General features: G+C 45.0%; 1 long non-coding RNA gene across 2 annotated transcripts in view; it reads right to left on the bottom strand.

The window, feature by feature from the left end:
* LOC137346249 (uncharacterized) overlaps nt 1-23,692 on the bottom strand; it is a 381,277-nt gene that overhangs the window by 125,493 nt on the left and 232,092 nt on the right. The gene's annotated exons all lie outside the window — the stretch shown is intronic.

The raw sequence follows: 23,692 nt of genomic DNA, 5'->3' as shown, positions 1-23,692 counted from the left end.
GGATGGACTGTAGAGTGTGGTCAATACACATTCCCTGTCCCACTGGGCTCTCACAGTAGAGATTGGGCAATGCAGATTAGGTTAGAAAGACAATTCTAATAGTCCATTCCTCCCAGTCTCTCACCCACAGTTACACATTCTCAGTAAAGTGTTTTGAATCAGACACCAGCCAAGCCAGGAGCAGCCAGAACTGAACATATCTTTAAAGACACAGTCACCTAAAGAAAACTACTGAGAGAGGAGCACCATTATCACCAGTGTCATTCAAACAGGGGCAAAAGAAAGGGAGCATTAATGATGTTGGTGTTCTGTGAATTGAAGAAACCCACCATCTATCACTGTACTTTATAATTCCAGGAGAAGGAATTTCAATTATTATGAGGTAATCTGGAAGAGGCTTTTGATTCTGTTTGCTCCAAGTATTATAGATGAAGTGAACAGTGTATTTGAACTGGTAGAAATTTGTGTGATCTGTAGAAATGTTAAATTATTCACAGAAGCTTCATCATTGAACAAACTGACTCTGGATATAGGATCATTCAACACAGGACAGATGAACAGAATGCAGGTGCAGTATATTAGGATGAATAGGATGAGAAAATGATAATTAAGCAAGAAAGTAAGAGACATTGAAGAGAGGTAGAGGGAGGAGTGATAGAGGAAGATACAGAGGAGGAAAACTGGAAGGAGATGGAGAAAGAATGTGAGAGGGACAGAGGGTGTGGCAGTGTGTGAATAATTCCTCAGAATGAACTGATGAAACTTCCAGTAGAATTCTGATGAGCAAATGTAATTTGAAGGTGTTATTAGGATGCTGTCAGAGTGTGAGAGTTTAATTGTACTGGTCAAGTGTGTTTATCACTGTCCACTCCTCAGTCTGTTTTGCCGAATGCGACTTTTTCTTGTTTACTGACTGAATAAATATACTTACCGAATAGAATCCAAGATTTATTGTTTGTAATGAATCACATAAGAATGAAACATAAGAAGTAGGAGCAGGAGTAGACCATTCGGCCCCTCAAACCTGCTCCACAATTTATTAAGATCACAGCTGATCCACAACCTCAACTCCACATTCCCACACAAAACAATTATCCTGAGATTTCCTTAGACTCCAAAAATCTATTGAGCTCAGTTTTTAATATACTCAATGAGTGAATATCCACAGCACGATGGAGAGGACAATTTCAAAGATTCACAATCCTCTGAGTGAAGAAATTTCTCCTCATTTCAGTGGAAATGGCCACTCCTTATCCTGAGACTCTGACCCCTAGTTCTAGAGTCTCCAGCCAGGAGGAAACAGTCTCTCATCTACCCTGTCAATCCCTCTCATAATCTTGTATATTTCAAGGAGACCACCTCTCATTCTTCTAAACTCCAGAGAATATAAACCCATTCTCCTCAATCTCTCTTCATACAACAATCCTCTCATCACAGGAATCAACATCGTGAAGAAGTTTGTCGCATCCCCTCTATGGCAAAAATTTCCTTCTTTCGGTACACAGACCAAAACTGTACACAGTACTCCTGGGGTGGACTCATCAAAGCCCTGTACAATTACAGTATTTAAATCTCCATTATGCAAGTTTGTTAATGTCTTCAGGTATTTTATTGCACTGTTCCTCTGTATTAACTTACTCTCAATTTGGATTTGTCTGCAAATCTTGCGAACAGCACTGAGATGAGGAGAAATGTCTTCACGCAGAGGGTTGTGAATATTTGAAACTGTCCACTCCATATGGACTGCAGCGGTTCAAGAAGGCAGCTCCCAACCACCTTCTCAAGGGCAATTAGGGATGGGCAATAAATGATATTATTCAAAGAATTCAATAAGGTTGGTCAAGTATGACCTTTTTACAATATGTGCTGACTACTCTTTATTCTATTACTTGTTTCTTGATGTTTTTCTGTTACATCTTTGAATAAAGATTCCATTATCTTTCCTGTCACTGACATTATACTCATTGGTCTGTAGTTTTTTGGACTTGTTCTATGTTCTGCTTTAATATAAGAATCAGACTCATGGCACTATTCCCTATTCTGATTATTATTAATGAACAAATAATTCACAGAATCACTGAATCATTACAATGCAGAAGGTGGCCATTCAGCCCATCGTGTCTGCACCAGCTCTCTGAAAGAGCAACTCCCTCAGTTTCATTCCCCTGCCTTCTCCCCATTACCCTGTACATTCCTCCTTTTCATATAACTGTCTAATTCCCTTTTGAATACTTCAATTGAACCTGCCTTCACCACGTTTACAGGCAGCGCATTCCAGACTTTAACCACTCGCTGCGTTTTCCTCATGTCAATTTTGCTCCTCTTACCAAATACTTTAAATTTGTGCCCTCTCGTTCTCGATCCTTTCATGAGTGGGAACAGTTTCTCTCTATCTACTCTGTCCAAGCCCCTCATGATTTTGAATACCTCTATCAAATCACCTCTCAGCCTTCTCTTCAAGGAAAACAGTCCTAACTTCTCCAATCTATCTTCATGACTGAAATTCCTCATCCCAGGAACCATTCCCGTGAATCTTTTCTGTACTCTCTGCAATGCCATCACATATTTCCTCAAGCGCGGCACCCAGAATTGGATGTAATACTCCAGCTGAGGCCGAACTAGTGTCTTATACAAGTTCAGTATAACTTCATTGCTCCTGTACTCTATGCCCCTATTAATAAAGCCCAGGATACTGCATGCTTTATTAACTGCTCTCTCAACCTGTCCTGCCACCTTCAATAACTTATGCACATATACACCTCGGTCCCTCTGCTCCTGTGACAATATTGAAAATGCTGCTCCCGTTAATTAAACAGGACTCATTTCAGTGTTAATAGAGAGCAGGTGATGCTCATTATAGTTTTGTATTTAGGGCTGGGTTTTTGCCCAGTTGCGGGGTTGCCTTTGGACAGAGAGTTAGTCCAGATGGAAAGAGTGGGAACTGATGTTTGGACTGAACTATGAATTGCCAATAAAACAGTTGTGGATCAGTGACTGAGATCGGCTTCCTAATTTTGGTGACTGGATATCTGTCTGTTTAACACCTGAACCCTCTTTAGAATTGTCCCCTTTATTTTATATTGTCTCTCCATGTTATTCTGACCAAAATTAATCACTTCACATTTCCCTGCATTGAACTTCATCTGCCACCTGTCTGCCCATTCCACCAACTTGTCTATGTCTTTCAGTTCTACACTATCCTCCACACAGTTCACAATTCTTCCAAGTTTCGTCTGTAAACTTTGAAATTGTGCCCTGTACACCAAGTACTAGGTCATGAATATATATCAGGATAAGCAAGGGTCCCTGGGGAAAACCACTACAAACCTTCCTCCAGCCCGAAAAGCATCAATTATCCACTACTCTGTCACTCAGCCAATTTCGTATCCGTGTTGCTACCGTCCCTTTTATTCCATGATCTACAAGTTTGCTCACATGTCTGTTGTATGGCACTGTATCAAACACCTTTTTAAAGTCCATGTACACCACATCAACAGCATTGCCCTCATCAAGCCTCTCTATTACCTCCTCAAAAAACTCCAGCAAGTTAGTTAAACATGATTTTTCCTCAAGAATTCCATGCTGGCTTTCGTTAATTAACTCTCATTTGTCCATGTGACTATTAATTTTCTCCCGACTTATTTTTACTCGTAGTTTTCCCACCATCGAAGTTAAACTGACTGGCCTGAGTTGCTGGGCTTATTTTTACACCATTTTTTGAACAAGGGTGTAACGTTTGCAATTCTCCAGTCCTCTGGCACCACCCTCGAGTCTAAGGAAGACTGAAAAATTATGGGCAGTGCCTCTGCGATTTCCACCCTCACTTCCCTCAGTATACTTGGATGCAGCTCAACCAGACCTGTTGCGTCATTCTCTTTAAGTACAGACAGCCTATTTAATACTTCTTCTTTGTCAATTTTAAACCCCTTTAGTGTCTGATTTACCTCCTCTTTCAATATTGCCTGGGTTACATCTTCCTCCTTGGTGAAGACAGATGCAAAGTATTCATTTAATACTTCAGCTTTGCCCTCTGCCTCCATGTGTAAATCCCCTTTCTGGTCTCTAATCGGCCCCATTCCTCCTTTTACCACTTTTTTACTATTTATATGCCAAGGGAAAACTTTGGGCTTTCCTTTCATGCTAGCTGCCGGTCTCTTTTCATGCTCTCTCTTTGCTTCTCATATTTTCTTTTTCACTTCCCCTCTGGACCTTCTATATTCAGCCTGGTTCTCAAAAGTATTTTCTACCTGGCATCTGCCATAAGCACACTGTTTCTTCTTTATCTTAATCTCTACTTATTTTGTCATCCAGAGATGCCTGGATTTGTTTGCCCAACTTTTCCCCTTTGAGGGAACATACCTTGACTGTACCCAAACTATCTCTTCTTTGAAGGTAGCCCATTGTTCATCGATCGGTTTTCCTGCCAGTTCTTGAGTCTAATTTATTTCCCCCAGCTCCATTCTTACCCATTGAAGTTGGCCTTCCCCCAGTTAATTATTCTTATCCTGGATTGCTCTTTGTCCTTTTCCATAGTCAGCCTAAACCTTATGATATAATGATCACTATCCCCTAAAAGCTCTCCTACTGATACTTGATCCACTTGGCCCACCCCATTCAGAAGAACCAAGTCTAGCAGTGCCTCCTTTCTCATTGGACTAGCAACATACTATTGTAGAGAATTTTCCTGAACACACTCTAGGAACTCTTGCCCCTCACTGCCCTTTACACTACTATTATCCCAGTCTATGTTTTGATAATTAAAGTCCCCCATTATAACTACCCTTTAATTTTTGCACCTCTCTGTAGTTTCCTTGCAAATTTGTTCCTCCACATCCTTCCCACTAGCTGGTGGCATATAGACAACACCAAGCAATGTAACTGCACCTTTTTTGTTCCTTCACTGTAGCCAAATTGTTTCTGTCCTCGACCCCTCTGGGATATCCTTTTTCTCCAGCACTGCAATGCTCTCCTTAATCAATACCGCCAGCCCTCCCATTTTTTTCCCTTTCCTTGTATCCAGGAATATTTAACACCCAGCCCTGCCCTTCTTTTAGCCAGGTCTCTGTTATACCACAACATCATATTTCCACATGACAATCTTCGCCTGTACCTCACCAGTCTTATTAACCGTACTCCGTGCATTCATATACATGCAGATTAACCCTGATTCTGCCTTTATTACTGATGTAAAGCTAATTGGTCTATTGTACCCTGGAAATGTTCTATCATCTTTTTAAATATAGAAATCACATTATCTGTCTGCCTGTCCTCTTAATGAATTTTTAATTCTAATTTTAATGAACTTGTATATCTATGTAATAGAGCCTCTGTTATCTCTTCCCTAACTTCTTATAATATTCACAGATACAATCCATCTGGATCAGGAGTTTTATCCTCTCTCAGTTTGATTAGTTTATCAATTATCTCCTCCCTTTCCATCTTTATAGCTTTTTGATTTCTTCCTCTAATGTCATAGAATCATAAAAAGTTTAAGGCACAGAAAGAGGCCGGAAAACGATCCACCTATTCTAATCCCACCTTCTAGCTTTTGGTCCGTAGCCTTGGAGATTAGAGCACTTGAGCTGTATATCCTGACTCCTTTTGAATGAGTTGAGGGTCTCTGCCTCAACTATCCTTTCAGGCAGTGAGTTCCAGATCATCACCACCCTCTGGGTGAAAATGTTTTTCCTCATTTCCCCTCTAATTTTTCTACCTATCATTTTAAATCTATTTCCTCCAGTCACTGACCTCTCTGCTAAGGTGAACACACCCTTCACCTCCACTCTATCCAGGCCCCTCAAAATTTTGGACATTTTAATCAGATCTCCCCTCAGCCTTCTCCGTTCCAATGAGAACAATTCCAGCCTATCCAATCTTTCCTCATAGCTGCATTTTTCCATCCTGGCACCATCCTGGTAAATCTCCTCTGTACCCTCTCTAGTGCAATTACATCCTTTCTGTAATCAGTAATGGTCATCTCCACCATGTTAGTCTCCCTGGTAATTCCCGAGGCAAAGTAATTATTTCATATTTCTGCCATTTCACTGTCATTACCTGTGAGTTTATCGTGTTTATCCCTCTCCTAATTTTCCATTTGTTATTTATGTGTCTGTCAAATACTTTTCTATTCCATTTTATATTCCATGATAATTTAATTCCAAAGTTTCTCTTTGTTTTCCTAATTGTTTCTTCACTTCATTCTCAACCTTCTCGTATTTCCTTTGAAATTTACACTGATGATTCTTTATTATATTCTCGGTGTCTGGATGTTTGTATAATAAAATGTTGTTGTAAAAGTGAAACACTGGGAGTGGTGACAGTTGAAACAATCTGTAACGTGGGGAAATTTTCAATGATCTGAAACCTTTATTTTTTCTGCCCCTTGCAGCAGGCGTGTGTGATAACTTGCTGACACGGTGTGAGAATGGAGGAGTGTGTGAGGACAATGGGAGGTGTCTCTGCCCCGCTCCCTACACCGGCCTCCTGTGTGAGAAAGTCCAGTGCAGGAAGGAAGCGGGAGGATGTGTCTCCCAATCCCCCGGCCGGGACCCCACCTTACACCGGGTGCTGCTGTCACTGACTGCACTGCTAACTGCTGCTTACGGCCGCCCACCGCTCTGACCCGCTTCCAGTTCCATGGCAGCTCACCGGAAGGTGTGACGAGCACAGGAGAATCCAGCGCTTACTGCGTCTCCGTTAAAACACGCTCCCCTCCCCCGCACTCCCTGGAAAGGCAAACTGGAACCGAGACCTGAGCCCAGCCACCCAGCCAGCTCGACTGGATCTCAGAGCCTGGAAGGAATGGGCAGTCAGTGGGGACTGGACTCTCTGACTCCCCACGGCACCGAGGCAGCTGCTAATATTCATTCTCCAATCACCAGCCGCTCGTCCCATGTCCAGCTTTGGGACAAAGAAAGAAAGAAAGGACTTGGATTTCTACAGAACCTTTCACCACCTCAGGACGTCCCAAAGTGCTTTACAGTCAATGAAGGACTTGTTCAACAAACAGCAATGTGATCATGAGCAGATAATCTGTTTTAGTGATGTTGGTTGTGGGATAAATATTGGTCAGGACACCGGGGAGAACTCCCCTTCTCTTCTTCAAATAGCGACCGTGGGATCTTTTACACCCACCCGAGAGGGCAGACGGGGTCTCGGTTTAACATCTCGTCTGAGAGACAGCACCTCAGATAGTGCAACACTCATTCCCTCCCTCCTCCCTCCCTCTCCCTCTCCCTCTCTGCCTCCTGTGAGGGATTGCTGAGTGCGGACCAGGCCTCTCTGTCGGTGCACCGTGACCTGAGGGAATGTGAGGAGCAGTTTCGAGTGTCCCACAGCCTGGGCTTCAGTGAGCGTTGCTGTGTAATCCTGGTCACTGGGGTTTTGTGTAATCACTTCCCCCCGACCCCCTCCTTATGAAATCCCGCTCCTATCCTGTTCTATCCACAGAGGCTGCATCAGTCCCATGTGGGAATAATCCTGAGCAGCGATCACAGTGTTAGTGTGTTTATTGATTGTTTTGTATTGAGATGAAGTTATTTTCTTGCAATCCCACAAGGTGTGATGTAGTTTTTGTATGAATAGTGGTTTGTGTTGGTGAATATATCTGTCACTGTGAAACTCCCAGTGATGGCAGCAATGAGACCATTTTCTTTGTCTGATTTTCCTGTGCACAGATTTCTCTGGAACTGCAATTTGCTGCATCAAAGAATCGGAATTTCCAGCTCGGGAAAGTCTCCTAAGATCCAGCAAAGGCCTCGTCACTTTACACTGGACTACAATAAAAACTCCTGCATCAAGTGTCCTGGCCTCAGGACCCGGCTCCTGACTGTGTGAGGGAGGGGGATCGGTGGGGAGGGGAGGGGGAGGAGGATGTTGTTTGTGGGAGGAGAGGAGAGCGAAGGGATTTTGCTGCCGGGTTCCCTACATTACAACAGTGACTACACTTGTGAAGTATTTAATTGATTGTGAAGCACTTTCACATCCACCTCCATTACTTTACCCTGAATTTATTTTACACAGAGGGTTTGAACCTTTTACGACAATAAAATAGAAAAGATGTTGTGACAAAATTCAGGAAAAACATTGGCAATTTTGACTCTCTTAAGGAAACTGAGCAGCTGACAGGAGTCCACGTGTGAGACGTTTTCAGGGGTCTTTTTCCTCAATCCCCACCCCCTCCCCCAGGATATCTCCAGCCTCCGACAGTTGAGGAGCAGCCATTTCCAGAGGGCCAGTCTCAAAGCTCAGTGTTGAATTGTATGAGCTAGTCTTTAGTGACTATACAGGGAGAGACAGACACTGCACTCAGATTCCACCCACCAGATTGTACAGTTAACACCAGCTGTAATAACCCAGTTAGAAGGCCAGGGAAGGATCTGCTCACACTATTGATCAACACAATTCTGAAATCAGGCATTGGCGGAGGAGCTGGATGAGGATTCCCCTTTATCAAAAACTGTTAATGGAAGGGCAGCCATTAACAAACTGTTCACTATCAGAGAGATAGAGACAGAGTCAGTGAGCAAGATACAAAGACAGATGGAGAGACAGAGGGAGACATAGGGGCTGAGGGAGACAGGGGGATGGAGAGAGACAGAACAATGAGCTGTTGAGGGTATCAGACACACAATGATCAATGAGCATGTGGTGTTCGTCTGTTTACTTGAGACCTTCCGTGACCGATGAACATCACAGGGGCTGGAGTGAATTGTCGATGTGGATAATCGGGTTTCAATTTAAATTTTGTTTTATTTCCCTGGGTTAATGAAGTTATTTATTAAAATACAGATCAATGGGGCCGGGGGAATAAAGGCCGATCAACAAATCAAATAAAAGGTCAGACATAGATTCCATCTCCCTGTGCAATGTCTGATCAAACACTCCCAGCACTGGTACAACGAAATAAAAACAAAAAAGAAAGCTCCCTGTACACTTTCCTGACAGTAACAGTGAGGAGGGACAGATGGAGAGAGAGGGAGGTTTGCAGAGGGAATGGGAGGGGGAGAGAGAGTGAGTGGGATAGGGGTTGGGATGGAGAGATGATGAGGGAGGATGGTGAGTGAGGGTGAGAGATGGATTGTGTAGAGTGAGAGGAGGTAGAGGGTGAGATAGAGGGAGACTGGGGGGAGAGGGATGGGGGAGGGAGGATGTAGGGTAGGAGGGAGTCAGGAGAGAGAGGGGATGGAGGCAGGTAAGGGGAGAGAGATGGGGAGAGGGTGTGGGTGGGAGAGGGGAGAGAGAGTCTGGAGAGCGGGGACAGAGATAAATAGAGAGAAAGAGGATGACTGAAAGAGCAAGTGAGAGAGAGTGTAACTGAGAGAGGGGAGTGGGAGAGAGAGAAGGTTGGAGAGAGGGGGGAGGAGGAGAGTGAGAGAATGTTGAAGAGAGGTTGGGAGGGAGAGGGAGTTGAGAAATGAGAGATTGAGAGTAACAGTGGGACTGAAAGAGAAGGTGAGAGCAAAAGTCAGAAACAGGAGCAATCACTGCCCTCGAATTTCCAGGTTGGAGATGGTGTAGAAGTATTTGGAGAGCTTGAGTGGTTCAATACTGGGATTGAAGGGGTGTAGGGGTTGGAGGAGGGTACAGAGATAGGGAGTGTTGTAGGGCTGGAAGAGGTGACAGAGATAGGGAGGGGTATCAGGCTTGGAGGAGGGTATAGAGATAGGGAGGGGTATCAGGGTTGCAGGAGGTTATAGAGATAGGGAGGGGTATCAGGGTTGGAGGAGGTTATAGAGATAGGGAGGGGTGTAGGGGCTGGAGGAGGTTATAGAGATAGGGAGAGGTCATAGAGTTATACAGCACAGAAACAGCCCTTTAGCCCATCGTGTCTGTGCCGGCCATCAAGCAGCTAACTATTCTAATCCCATTTTCCAGAACTTGCCCCGTAATCTTGTTTGCTATGGGGTGACTGGGCTGGAGAAGGTTACAGAGATAGGGAGGAGTGAGATAATGGAGGGATTCGAAAGCAAGGATGAGAATTTTAAAATCGAGGTGTTGCTGGACTGGGAGCCAATGTAAGGCAGTGAGCACAGGGGGTGATGGGTGAAGGGGTTGGTGCGAGTTAAGACATGGGCAGCAGAGTTTTGGATGACCTCAAGTTTAAGGAGGGTAGAATGTGGCAGACCAGCCAGGAATGCATTAGAATAGTCGAGTCAAGAGGTAACAAAGGAATGGATGACGGTTTCAGCAGCAGATGAGCTGAGGCAGGGGTGGAGTCAGAGATGTTACAGAGGTTGAAATAGACGGTCTTAGTGATGGAGTGAATATGAGCTCAGAAGCTCATCTCAGGTTGTGAACAGTCAGGCTCAGCCTCAGACAGTTGCCAGGGAGATGGATGGAGTCGGTGGCTCGAGAACAGAGTTTGTAGCAGCACCGAAGAGAATGGCTTCTGCCTTCCCGATACTTAAATGGAGGAAATTTCTGCCCTCCCAGTGCTGGTTGTCAGATAAGCAGTTTAATAATTTATCAACAGTGGAGGAGTTGAGAAAGGTGGTGGTGAGGTAGAGCTGGATGTTGTCAGTGTACATGTGAAAATTAACAGTGTGTTTTCATATGATGTGGCTGAGGGGCAGCATGTAGATGAGAATTAGGAGGGGGTCAAGGATAGATCATTGGGGAACACCAGAGGTAACGGTGTGGGAGCAGGGAGAGAAATCATTGCAAGTGATTCCCTGACTACGATTAGATAGATAAGCATGGAACCAGGTGAGAGCAGTCCCACCCAGCTGGACGACAGTGCAGAGGTGTTGGAGGAGGATGGTGTGGTCAACCGTGTCAAAGGCTGCAGACAGGTCGAGAAGGATGAGGAGGGAAAGTTTACCTTTGTCACAGTCACATAGGATGTCATTTGTGACTTTGATAAGAGCTGTTTCAGTACGGTGACACGGGCAGAAACCTGATTGGAGGATTCAAACATGGTGTTCTGGGAAAGATGGCCATGGATTTGGGAGGTGACAACATGTTCAAGGATTTTGGAGAGGAAAGAGAATTTGGAGATGGGGTGTTAGTTTACAAGGACAGAGCAAGTCAAGGGTTGTTTTTAGGAGAAGGGTGATAACTGGAGATTTGAAAGAGAGAGGGACAGAACATGAGGAGAGGGAACCGTTAACAATATCAGCTAACATGGGAGCCAGGAAGGGACTGAGGTCCCGGAGCTGCCGGTTTGTGTGCCGACGCAAACCCACTTTCCCACCCCGGGTCCCGACTCCCTAACCTAGTTCCTCGGCTGGGCTTGTCCTGATGCAAATCCCCCGACATACACAACACCGTCTGACTCGGAGAGAGACGGCAGTGACCCGGTGGGGGGACTGGAAAGGAGACGGATTCAATAGACTCGATTTTCTCCAGAAAAACAAATTAATTCACATAAGAAAAGATTTCCAGCATCTGCAGCATTTTGGATTTTGTGGGAATGTTTTTGTTTTCTGAGCAGATGTGAGGAGCTGAGAATCGAACCAGTGGAGGTGGAGGAGAGACTGTGGCTGCTGTTTACCCTCCTGTCCTGCAGGGGGTGGTGTTAGTCACTCCCTCCCTCCACTCCCGCCGCTGGGGGTATTTTCACATCCCCAGCAATTCCTGCTGTCATTCAGCTGATGGAAGTCTGGGGATAAATATTCCATTCATGGACTGGAAACACTGGGACCCGCCTCTGGGCTGCTGTCAGTTGTTTTGTTTATTCATTAATTCAATAATTGATGTAACCGGATATTTCACCGCGCTCTTGACCTGCTCTCTGAACTTGGACTGAGTCACCACATAAATAAATGTGTTTGTGCAGCAACTTAAAATCGACAGCATCCATCCGACTTCTTTAAATGTATAATTAGAATCAGAATCGAAGTGATATGCGATTCCAAAGTAATATAAAACATAGACCAACCACAGAAGTATGAAGTTGCCGGATATGGTGAAGAGTAAAATCACAGACTTTCTTCTGCTCTCCATCTCTGGGTCACTGCGATTCTCTACCTTGCTCTGACCCCTCAGTCCCTTACGGACTCGACTGGCCACTAAAATGTGTCTGACTGTCAGAGCGTTGAGCAACAGGATTAAAGCGAATGGGAGCAATGGGGTTAAAACCTTATCAAACTTGCGAAATCCCACCCATCCGGGCTCAGTATAATAGCTTCGCTTTATAGAACAGCGCCACGGTACATTGTCGATTATCTTTCTCGGTTCATATCTAAAGTAGATGGGGATGTTTTTTGAACAGAGCAGAATGCAGGTTGTTGCTAGAACCACAGCCGCAGTTTTCTTGGTGCAATATTTTGTTTTCAGCTTTTGGCAACAAATGGCCACAAATCGATCAAAGGTGAAAGTGATGGTGAACCAGACAGAACAGTCTGTGGATGTATTATTCAGGACATTGATAACACTACACACAGGGGTGATGTCCAGGAAGCACACTGGGATATAATATAAACGGATATAGTACAATATGACCTTCGTGATAATGACCAGTAGATCCGCCGTTGCCATGGCCACCAGGTAGCGAGTGGTGCAGGTGGAGAGGCCGCACTTTCCCCGGGACAGGATCACAATCGCCAGTAAATTAACTGTCAGAGAGAGAGAAGGGGAAAGAGACTGGAAATTACTGATCAAACATTCTCCGTGTCTGACCCAGACAGTAAGAGCAGGATTTTAGCAACAAAAACAGGGGGTTTTGGGGGAGGATCAGAGATTAAAATTTAAAAATCTGAACCCCAACTCCAAACACCTCTGACCCGCCCACTGCCAGGTTTAACGGAGTCAGGAAAGGGGACGGACAGACAACCGCTCCCAGGAGGCGGGTTGGTAATTTAAATATTATTGTGAGGTTGAAAGTCTCTGATTTAATCTGTTTTACAGGTTTATCTCTGTCCAGCTGGGTTTCTCCGTTATACCCCATGCCACATATAAAGACACCCAGGATTCACTTTGGAACAGTCCCCACTCTGGGTTCGGACCACTTCCTCGGGATCATCCCCTGCACCCTGGGACCACACCCCACCTTCCCCACGATCGGACCCCCCCCCCCGCCCCCCCCCCTCAATGGATCAGACCCCATTATCCCCAGGGATCAGAGCACAATCCCATGGATCAGCTCTCAGCATCCCCAGGATTGGACCCAATACCATTGAGACTGTATCCCGTCCCCAGGAACGGACTCCCCTCCTTTGATGGGACCCCCCCCTACAGTCTCAGAGCCCCTATTCCTGGTATCTGACCAGCCCCTTCCATTCAGAAGCCCTGAAAAATCAGGTCTCCCTCCCATGTCTTGGATCAGACACTCCCCTCCGCCCGCTCCCCCTAACTGGACTGGGATCAAACTCCAGGATAGGAGTCAGCTACCCGGGGATTGGGAGCGACAGACCAGCGATTGGAGATGTCACCACTCTCTCCCCCTCTGGAGATGGTGATTGGACACCCCCCGATATCAGACATCTCCCCAAAAACACCGGGTCGGCATTTGGACCACCCTGGTCCTGAGGCCTGCTCCAGAGTCCGCCCTGCCAGACTGGAAGACAAGCCGGTCAATCAGGCTGACTTCAGGGTGGGGAAACTGTCAAGGATAAAAGAGGTTGTCTGTGGAGTTGAAACTCTGAAACTCCACTCCCCACCTATGTCACTCACCCCTGTTAATGTCCGGGAATAAACATTGGAGTAAAAACAAAATACTGAAACTGCTGTAAATCTGATAAAAATCGGAAGATGTTGGGTAGACTCCAGGGCTGTGGACCAGTCTACCAGCTGTGTACCAATTGGGGATCCTCACCCAGAGCACCAGCCCACACCCCCTCTACTCCCAGTGACTCTGGTGTAACCATCCTCCATTACCAGCACAGGCCATCACAGAAAGTGGGAGCGATGGTTATAATCTGAAATTTTTCATCTCAGTGTTGCGCCTGAGAGGCAGTAACGGGGCGAATTGAAAAATCCGGTGCTGTTCCTCATTGAGCTTCAGTGGAAGAGTGTAGGAAGTCAGAGATAGAGAGGTCAGAGTGGGAGTGGAATGTAGAATTAAAATGACAAGTGACCAGAAGCTCAGGGTCACACTTGCAGACTGAAAGGAGGAGTTCAGCAAAGCAATCACTCAATCTGTGTTTGCTCCTCTCCCAATGTCCAGGAGATTCCATCGTGAGCAGCGAATACTGTTAATAAATTGAAAGAAGTCCAAGTAAATCACTGTTTCACCTGGAAGGAGTGTTTGGAGCCTTGGACATTGGGAAGGGAGGAGGTAAAAGGGCAGGTGTAACATCTCCTGTGCTTGCACGGGAAGGTGCCTGGGGAAGAGGAGCTGATGTTGGGGGTGATTGAGGAGTGGATCAGGGTGTCACAGTGAGTGGGGGGAAGGGAGGGGAGCAGAATATATGTTTGGTGTTGGACTCAGCTGGATGTGGCAAAAATGTTGGAGGATGATGTGTTGAATGTGGAGGCTGGTGAGGTGGAACAAGGGGAACCTTATCGTGGTTCTGGCAGGGAGGGAAGGGGTGAAGGCTGTTACGTGGGAAATGGGATGGACAGGATCGAGGACCCTGTTAACCACAGTGGAGGGGAATCCTCGGCTGAGGAATAATGAAGACATTTCAGAAACACTGGTGAGGAAGGTAGCATCGTCAGAACAGATGGAACGGAGATGGAGAAACTGGGAGAATGGAACAAAGTCTTTACAGGAAGCCGGGTGGGAAGAAGTATAATCAAGGTAGCTGTGGGAGTCGGTGGGATTATAGTAGATATTGGTGCACAGCCAATCCCCTGAAATGGAGGTAGAGAAGTCGAGGAAGGGAATGGAAGTATCAGAGACGGACCATGTGAAGACGAGGGAGGGGTGGAAATTAGAAACAAAGTTGATGAAATTTTTCAGTTCAAGGCAAAAGAAGGAAATGACACCAGCACAGTCATCAAAGTATCAGAAAAATGTGTGAAGGAGAGGAGCTGAATAGGATTGGAACAAAGAATGGTCCACGTATCCTACACAAAGGCAGCTCCCATTGTGACAACATTTGAGTGTGGAATATCCCAATGTTTACACCTGAGTTCCACAAAACTATACTTTACAACAGGGTCTCTGCACAGGGATCAGGATCAGGAACTTGCAAGAGTTTTCTTTCCCAGACCAGAGTCGGTGAGGAAGTGAGGAGTTCCCGTGGGAATAACAAGTGAATGTAACAAAATGAATCAATTCCAAATGGGGCCCTCGGAATGTCCCAGCAGGAGATGATGGAGGGAAACTGGCTGGGAAACGGCCTCTTGGTGTCTGTCAGGCAAGATCCCATTCTCTGTGAGTTTAAGGAGAGCTCGGGTTTACTGGACTTTGGAGCAGAGAGGGGCAGACTGACATGGACAGAAATGTAAATGGAATTCTGCAGCACAGCTCCGAGCTCAGAAGGAAGGAAGTCTCATGTGTTGTGGAACAGTTGAGGCTAGAATGACCCAGTGGATGAGGATTCAGAGCCTGAAGAAGGGAGTGAGATCTCTGAGGGGAGGAACTAAACTGTCAAATAATAGTGAATAAATTCAATGAAAAACTTCAAGTCATTTAAGGTAGAAAGTGTGGAGATATTTGATAAAGTAATCAGAGAGAGAGCAAACTCTCTGGTTCAGATAGATTGCATCCACACAGACTAAAAATGAAAGGTAGAGATAGCAGAGGTACAATTATCAGTCATTAATAATCATCAGAACATAGAACAAGTCCAACAAATGACAGACCAGTTAGCATAATGTCAGTGATAGGAAAGATAATGGAATCCTTATTCAAAGATGGAACTGAAAACCATCCAGAAACACCTAATACAATAAATAGTTGTCAGCACATCTTCCAAAAGGAAGGTCATGCTTGACCAACCTTATTTAATTCTTTGAATAATATCAGAAAGACTGGATAAAGACTAATATAGATGATGTTATATACATTGATTTTCTAAAGGTTAATATGGAGGATGAATGCAACTAAATACCTGACAGTCATAATAGTTAATAAACTTGCACAATGGACATTTAAATGGAAAATGAATTTCTGTTGAGCTAAGTGTGAGGTGCTGAATTTTGGTCAGAAGAATACGATTCCGTAATATACCTTGGAAAATAAGCATCTGAATGGGGTCGAGGGGACAGATTCACAAATCAGATTTTAACACTTTTTTCATGGGATGTGACCATCGCTGGCTCGTTCAGCATTTGTTGCCCATCCCTGATTAACCCTGAGAAGTTGGTGGTGAGCTGCCTTCTTGAACTGCTACAGTCCTTCTGGTGTGGGTGCATCCACAGTGCTGTTTGGGAGGGTGTTTCAGGAGTTTGATCCAGCAACAGTGAAAGAATGACAATATAGTTGCAAGTCAGGATGGTGTGTGATTTGGAGGGGAACTTGCAGGTGGTGGTGTTCCTGTGTATCTTATGCCCTTGTCCTTCTAGGTGGTAGAGGTCGCGGGTTTGGAAGGTGCTGTCGAAGAAGCCTTTGTGAGTTGCTGCACTGCATCTTGTATATGGTACACACTGCTGCTACTGTGCATCGATAATGAAGGCAGTGAATGTTGAAGGTGGTGGATGGTGTCGAGCTTCTTGCATGTTGTTGGAGCCGCACTCATCCAGGTGTTAAAGACCAGGTGAAAAGGGATCTAGGGGTTCCCTCTCAGCCTGTGTCTGGTTTAACCATGACAGGGTTTAATTTTAGAAACACTGTTTTTAGCTCCCCCTCAGTAAATCCTTGTTCCCTGTTCCAATTGTAAGACAAAGAAATCAGACAGGTTTCCTTAGATTTAAACAAGAAATGTGGAAGTTTATTAATCTTAAACTTTAATCCAGTTAACGACTACGAATATGTGACGTGATTACGCTAGTATGCATCCGCGATAAACACACGTGCAGGTAGAGACAAAAAGAGTAAAAAGGAATAAAAGGGAAAAGTTTGCAGCAATATCAGGATTATAGTTAAAGTCCTTTGAGTTCAATGTGGAGTCTTTGGTTGCCAGTAAGTCCTGCCATTCGTTGGGGTCCAGTTCACGCTTCAATTTATTTTGATGTCGGAGTCTTTTCTCTCTTGAGATGTACGTGTCTTCCATGGGTCAGGTGGCTTGGGAGAAAGCGTGAGAGAGAGACAGCCAGGAGAGAGGCTTGCTTGTTCCAGCAACTCTGCCTCAATTCAAACTGTCCTGTGTCTCATTCAAAAGCCTGGATCAGCTGATCAGTCATGTGACCAGTTGGTTTAACCAGTCCTGCCTTTGTGGATTTCAAAGCTTTTGGTGGGGGGTTGTAATGCTGTATCTTATCCCGACAAGATGTGGATCACCATTGCCCAGCCTAATCTCTGTTAATTGAATCAGTGAGCAACTTTTTTGTTTCTCCAAGCACTGTCTTTTAGTTTGCAAATATTCATCCAACCAAGTGTCTGGTGATCTCAAATAAGTAATCTTCAATCCAGCAACAGTTTAAAATCAATGTTCATATGATGAAATTAATATGCCTCATTCTTGGCAGTTGGGGGTCTTCATGACATGGGCAAGTGGAGAGTATTCCATCACTCTCATGACTATTGCCTTAGAGAAAGTGGACAGGCTTTGGGGAGTCAGGAGGTGAATTACCCGCTGCAGAATTCCCAGTCGCTGACCATGCAACCACAGTATTTATATGACTGGTCCAGTTCAGGTTCTGGTCAATGGTAACACCCAGGATGTTGATAATGGGGGATTCAGTGATGGTTATGACATTGAATGTCAAGGGGAAAAGGTTAGATTCTCCCTTGTTGGAGATGACCATTGCCTGGCACTTGTGTGGCGTGAATGTTACTTGTCACTTATCAGCACAAGCCTGAATGTTGTCCAGGTCTTGCTGCACTGGGAAAAAGACTGCTTCAGTATCTGAGGAGTTGCGAATGGTACTGAACATCATACAATCATCAGTGAACATCCCCACTCTGACCTTATGATGGAGGGAAGGTCATTGATGAAGCAGCTGAAGATGGTTGGGCCTCGGACACTAGACTGAGGAACACCTGCAGTGATGTTCTGGGGCTGAGATGTTTGTCCTCCAATAACCACAACCATCTTCCTTTGAGCTCAGTATGAAACCAACCAGTGGAGAGTTTTCCCCGATTCCCATTCACTTCAATTTGGCTAGGGTTACTTGCTGCCAGACTTGGTCAAATGCTGCCTTGATAACAGAACCAGAATCCCAGAATTGTTACAGAGCAGAAGGAGGCCATTCGGCCCATTGTTTCTGTCCCGGCCCTCTGAAAGAGCCACTCACCAAGTTGAATTCCCCCACCTTCTCCCTGCAACCCTGCACATCCTTCCTTTTCAAATAACAGTCTAATGCCCTTTTGAATGGTTCAATTGAACCTGCCTCCACCACACTCTCAGGCAGCGCATTCCAGACCTTAACCACTCATTGCATGAAAACGTTTTTCCTTATGTCACTGTTGCTTCTCTTACCCATTGCTTTCCATCTGTGTCCCCTGATTCTCGATCCTTTCACAAGTAGGATCAGTTTCTCTCTATCTACTCTGTCCAGACTCCTCATGATTTTGAATATTTCTATCAAATCACCTCTCAGCCTTCTCTTCTCCAAAGAAAACATTCCTAACTTCTCCAATCTATCTTCATAACTGAAGTTCCTCATCCCTGGAACCATTCTCATGAATCTTTTCTGTACTCTCTCCGATGCCTTCACGTCTTCCCTAAAGTGCGGCACCCAGAACTGGGCATGATTCTGCAGCTGAGGCCTAACTAATGTCTAATACAAGTTCAACATAACTTCCTTGCTCTTGTACTCTATGCCCCTATTAATAAAGCCCAGGGTACGATATGCTTTAATAACTGCTCTCTCAACCTGTCCTGCCACCTTCAATAACTTATACACATATGCACCCAGGTCCCTCTGCTCCTGCACCCCCTTTAGAATTGTATACTTTAATCTATATTGTCTCTCCATGTTCTTCCTACCAAAATGAATCACTTCACATTTCTCTGCATTGAACTTCATCTGCCACCTGTCTGCCCCTTTCACCAACCTGTCAATGTCCGTTGCAGTTCTACATTATCCTCCTCACATTTCACAATTCTTCCAAGTTTCATATCATCTGCAAACTTTGAAATTGTGCCCTGTACACCTAGGTCTAGGTCATTAATAGATATCAGGAAAAGCAAGGGTCCTAACACTGACCCCTGTGGAACTCCACTACGAACCGTCCTTCACCCCAAGAAACATCTATTAACCACTGCTCTTTGTTTCCTGTCACTCAGCCAATTTCGTATCCATTTTGCTACCATCCCATTTATTCCATGAGCTATAACTTTGCTCACAAGTCTGTTGTGTGGCACTGCATCAAATGCAGTCTGAAAGTCCATGTACACCACATCAACAGCACTGCCCTTATCAACCCTCTCTGTTACGTCCTCAAAAAACTCTGAGCGAGATAGTTAAACATGATTTTCCCTCAGGAAATCCATGCTGGCTTTCTTTATTTAACTCACATTTGTCCATGTGACTATTAATTTTGTCCCGAATTTTCTTTCCAGAAGTTTCCCCACCACCGAAGTTAATTTGACTGGCCTGAAGTTGTTGGGCTTATCTTTACACCTTTTTTTGAGCAAAGGTGTAATGTTTGTAATTCTCCAGTCCTCTGGTACCAGCCCTGAGTCTAACAGCCTCTGTGATTTCCACCCTCAGTATCCCTGGATGCATCTCAACCAGTCTTGGTGCTTAATCACTTTATGTATTGCCAACAAACAAATTTCTCTGCAGCACCTGTGGAAGAGCCTGTCACTCCAGAATTGGCCTTTATAGCCACTCCAGGCGCTGCTTCACAAACCACTGACCACCTCCAGGCGCGTATCCATTGTCTCTCGAGATAAGGAGGCCCAAAAGAAGAAAAAGAAAAAAAGAAAAAGTATTGCCAGCCGATCTAATACTTCCTCTTTATCAATCTTGAACCCCTCCAGTGTCTGACTTACGTCCTCTTTCACCATTGCCTGGGTTGCATTTTCCTCTTTGGTAAAGACAGAGGCAAAGAAATCATTTAATACCTCATCTATGCCCTCTGCCTCCGTGCATAAATCCCCCTTCTGGTCCATAATCAGCCCAACTCCTTATTTTACCACCCTTTTACTTTTTATGTATCTGTAGTAAACTTTGGGATTCCCTTTAATGTTCGCTGCCAGTCTCTTTTCATGCTATCTCTTTGCTTTTCTTATTTGCTTTTTCACTTCCCCTCTGGACCTTCTATATTCAACGTGGTTCTCAATCATATTTTCTACCTGGCATCTGTCATAAGCACGCTTTTTCCTCTTTATCTTAATCTCTATTTCTTGTCATCCAGGGAGCTCTGGATTTGTTTGCCTACCTTTCCCCTTCGCTGGAACATTCCGTGATTGTGCCTAAACTATCTCTGCTTTGAAGGTAACCCATTGTTCAGCTATCGGTTTTCCTGCCAACCTTTGACTCCAATTTATTTGCCCAAGCTCCATTCTTACCCCATTGAAGTTGGCCTTCCCCCAGTTAATTATTCTTACCCTGGATTGTTCTTTGTCTTTTTCCATAATCAGCCTAAACCTTATGATACAATGATCACAGTCCCCTAAATGATCTCCTACTGATACTTGATCCACTTGCCCACCTCAATACTAAGAACCAGGTCTAGCAGTGCCTCATTTATCTTTGGATTAGAAACATACTGCTGTATAGAAGGGCAATCACTCAAACCTCACCGCTTGAGTTCAGCTCTTTTCTTCATGTTTGGACCAAGGCTGTAATGAGATCAGGAGCCGAGTGGCCCTGGTGAAACCCAAAGTGAGCGTCAGTGAGCAGGTTATTGCTGTGTAAGTGATGCTTGATAGCACTGTCGACGACACCTTCCATCACTTTGCTGTAAAGCAATGGGGCTGTAATTGGTTGGATTGAATTTGTCCTGTTTATTTGTGGACAGGATATACCAGGGCAATGTTTCACATTGTCGAGCAGATGCCAGTGTTGTAGCTTGGATAGGGGCACGGTTAGTTCTGGACCACCAGTCTTCAGTACTATAGTCGAGATGTTGTCAGGACGTGGCCTGTGCTTTATCCAATGACTTCAGCCATTTCTTGATATCAGGTGGAGTGAATTGAATTGGCTGAATATTGGCATCTGTGATGCTGGGAATCTAAGGAGGAGGCTGAGATGGATCATCCACTCGGCTCTTCTGGCTGAAGATGGATGCAAATACTTCAGCCTTTTCTTTTGCACTGATGTGATGGGCTCCCCCATCATTGAGGATGGGGATATTAGTGGCGCCTCCTCCTCCTGTTAGTTGTTTAATTGTCCACCACCATTCATGACCGGATGTGAAGGACTGCAGAGCTTTGATCTGATCTGTTGGTTGTGGGCTTGCTTATCTCTGTCTATCGTATGCTGCTTACACAGTTTAGCATGCATGTAGTCCTGTGTTGCAGCTTCACCAGGCTGACACCACATTTTTAGGTATTCTGCTGCTGCTTCTGGAATGATCTCCTGCATTCTTCATTGGACCAGGGTTGATTCCTTGACTTGATGTTAATGATAGAGAGGGGGATATGCCGGGTCATGAGGTTACAGACTGTGGTTGAATACAGTTCTGCTGCAGCCAATGGTCTACAGCGCCTCATGAATGCCCAGGTTTTAGTTGCTAATCTGTTTGAAGTCTATCCCATTTAGCACAGTGGTACTGCCACACAACACGATGGAGGGTAAAGGCCTGCTCGGGCCTGCAAATGAAACCCGACCCGAGCCCGACAGAACCACATACGACCCAAGCCCGACCCAGCCTTAGTCCTTTCATTTCTTCTCGCGTTCGACCCGACCCGACCACCAGAATGTTCAGTTAACTGAGCTTCCGTTTTTCACTTTTTAAGCTTGTGCAGATAAGCAACAAAAACTGTAACTGGACTTGAAAAGTTGTTTAAAAGTACATTAAGATTGGATTTGGTGATAGAGTGCACCTGACCCGGCCTGGCCCGAACCCAGCCCGAATGCCCGACCCGGAAGAGCGACCCAACCCAAACCGAACCTGACACATATCATTGGGTTCCATGGGTTCGTGTCGGGTAGCCAAGCTCTAATGGAGGGTATCCTCAATGTGAAGATGGGATTTCGTTTTCACAAAGATTGTGCAGTGGTCACTCCTACCATACTGTATTGGACAGCTGCATCTGCAACAGGTAGATTGGGAGGACAAGGTCTGGTTGGTTTTTCCCTCTTGTTGGTTCCCTCACCATCTGCCACATGTATCCTTCATGACTCGGCCAGCTCGGTCAGTCATGGTGCTACCAAGATGGACATTGAAGTCCCCCCCTCCCCCGCCACTCCCGAGTACAGAGTACATTCTGTGTCCTTGCCATCCTCAATGCTTCTTCTAAGCGGTTTTCAACATGGGAAAGCACTGATTCATCAGCTGAGAGGGGGAAGGCATTAGGTGGTAATCAGCAGGAGGTGTACTTGCCCATGTTTGAGCTGAAGCCATGAGACTTCATGGGGTCTCGAATGAATGTTGAGGTCTCCCAGAAAAACTCCTGACTGGGTGGAACTGTGCCACATAGCCATACTCAGGGAATCATACCTTACATCCAATGTCCCAGACACCACAATCACCATTCCTGGGTTTGTCTTGTCCCACCAGCAGCAGACCCAGCAGAGGTGGTGGCACAGTGGTATACAGTCGAGAGGGATTTGCTCATTCAAAAGGGTCTCGATATGCACCAGAAGTACCGTAATCTGCCGGGCTACAGATCAAATGCTGGAAGGTGGGATTAGAATAATTGGATAATTTTTTGGCCGCCACAGACACGATGGGCCAAGTGGCCTCTTTCTGTGCCTTAAACTTTCTATGATTCTATACATTTTATTTAGCTTTGTTTTAATCTGTATAGATGGTGTCCAAAAAATTCTTGTGTTAATATTTTTATGAATTCATATGTTTTCCGGTATTTGTTTACTGGTCAAAACCAGGAACCTCTTGTTGACCTTTTTTTCAAAAAAGCATCCATAAAGTTCAGCTATCTCCAGATGTTTCAATGTCAATGAAATCCTTTTTTAGATTTTAACAATATAGATTCCCAAGTTTCAACACAAAAACATGGTAATTCTGTAACACAAGTGCCAGGCAATAACGATCTTCAATAAGACAGAATCTAACCATCTCTCCTTGACATTACCATCGTTGAATCCCACACTATCAACATCCTGGGGGTTACCATTGACCAGAAACTGAATTGGAGTAGCCACATAAATACTATTGGTACAAGAACAGGTCAGAGACTGGAATTATGCAGCAAGTAGCCCACCTCCTAACTCCCCAATGCCTGTCCACCATCTACAAGACACAAATCAGGAGTGTGATGGAATACTCTCCACTTACCTGGATGACTGTGGCTCCAACACTCAAGAAGCTCGACACCATCCAGAACAAAGCAATCAAACTGATCATCACCCTATCCACTACGGTAAACATCCACTCCTTCCACAACCGATGCACAGTGGCAGCAGTGTGTACCATATACAAGATGCATTGCAGCAATTCACCACACCTCCATCTTCCAAACCCACGACCTCTACCACCTAGAAGGACAAGGGCAGTAGATTCATGGGAACATTACCACCTGCAAGTTCCCCTCCAAGTCACACACTATCCTGACTTGGAAATATATCTTCATTCCTTCATTGTCGCTGAGACAAATCCTGGAACGCCCTTCCTTATAGCACTGTG

The sequence above is a fragment of the Heterodontus francisci genome, chromosome 29 (assembly GCF_036365525.1).
Source record: "Heterodontus francisci isolate sHetFra1 chromosome 29, sHetFra1.hap1, whole genome shotgun sequence".
Taxonomy (NCBI): Eukaryota; Metazoa; Chordata; class Chondrichthyes; order Heterodontiformes; family Heterodontidae; genus Heterodontus; species Heterodontus francisci.
The sequence above is the reverse complement of the archived record's forward strand: the minus strand, read 5'-3'. Positions and strand labels throughout refer to the sequence as shown.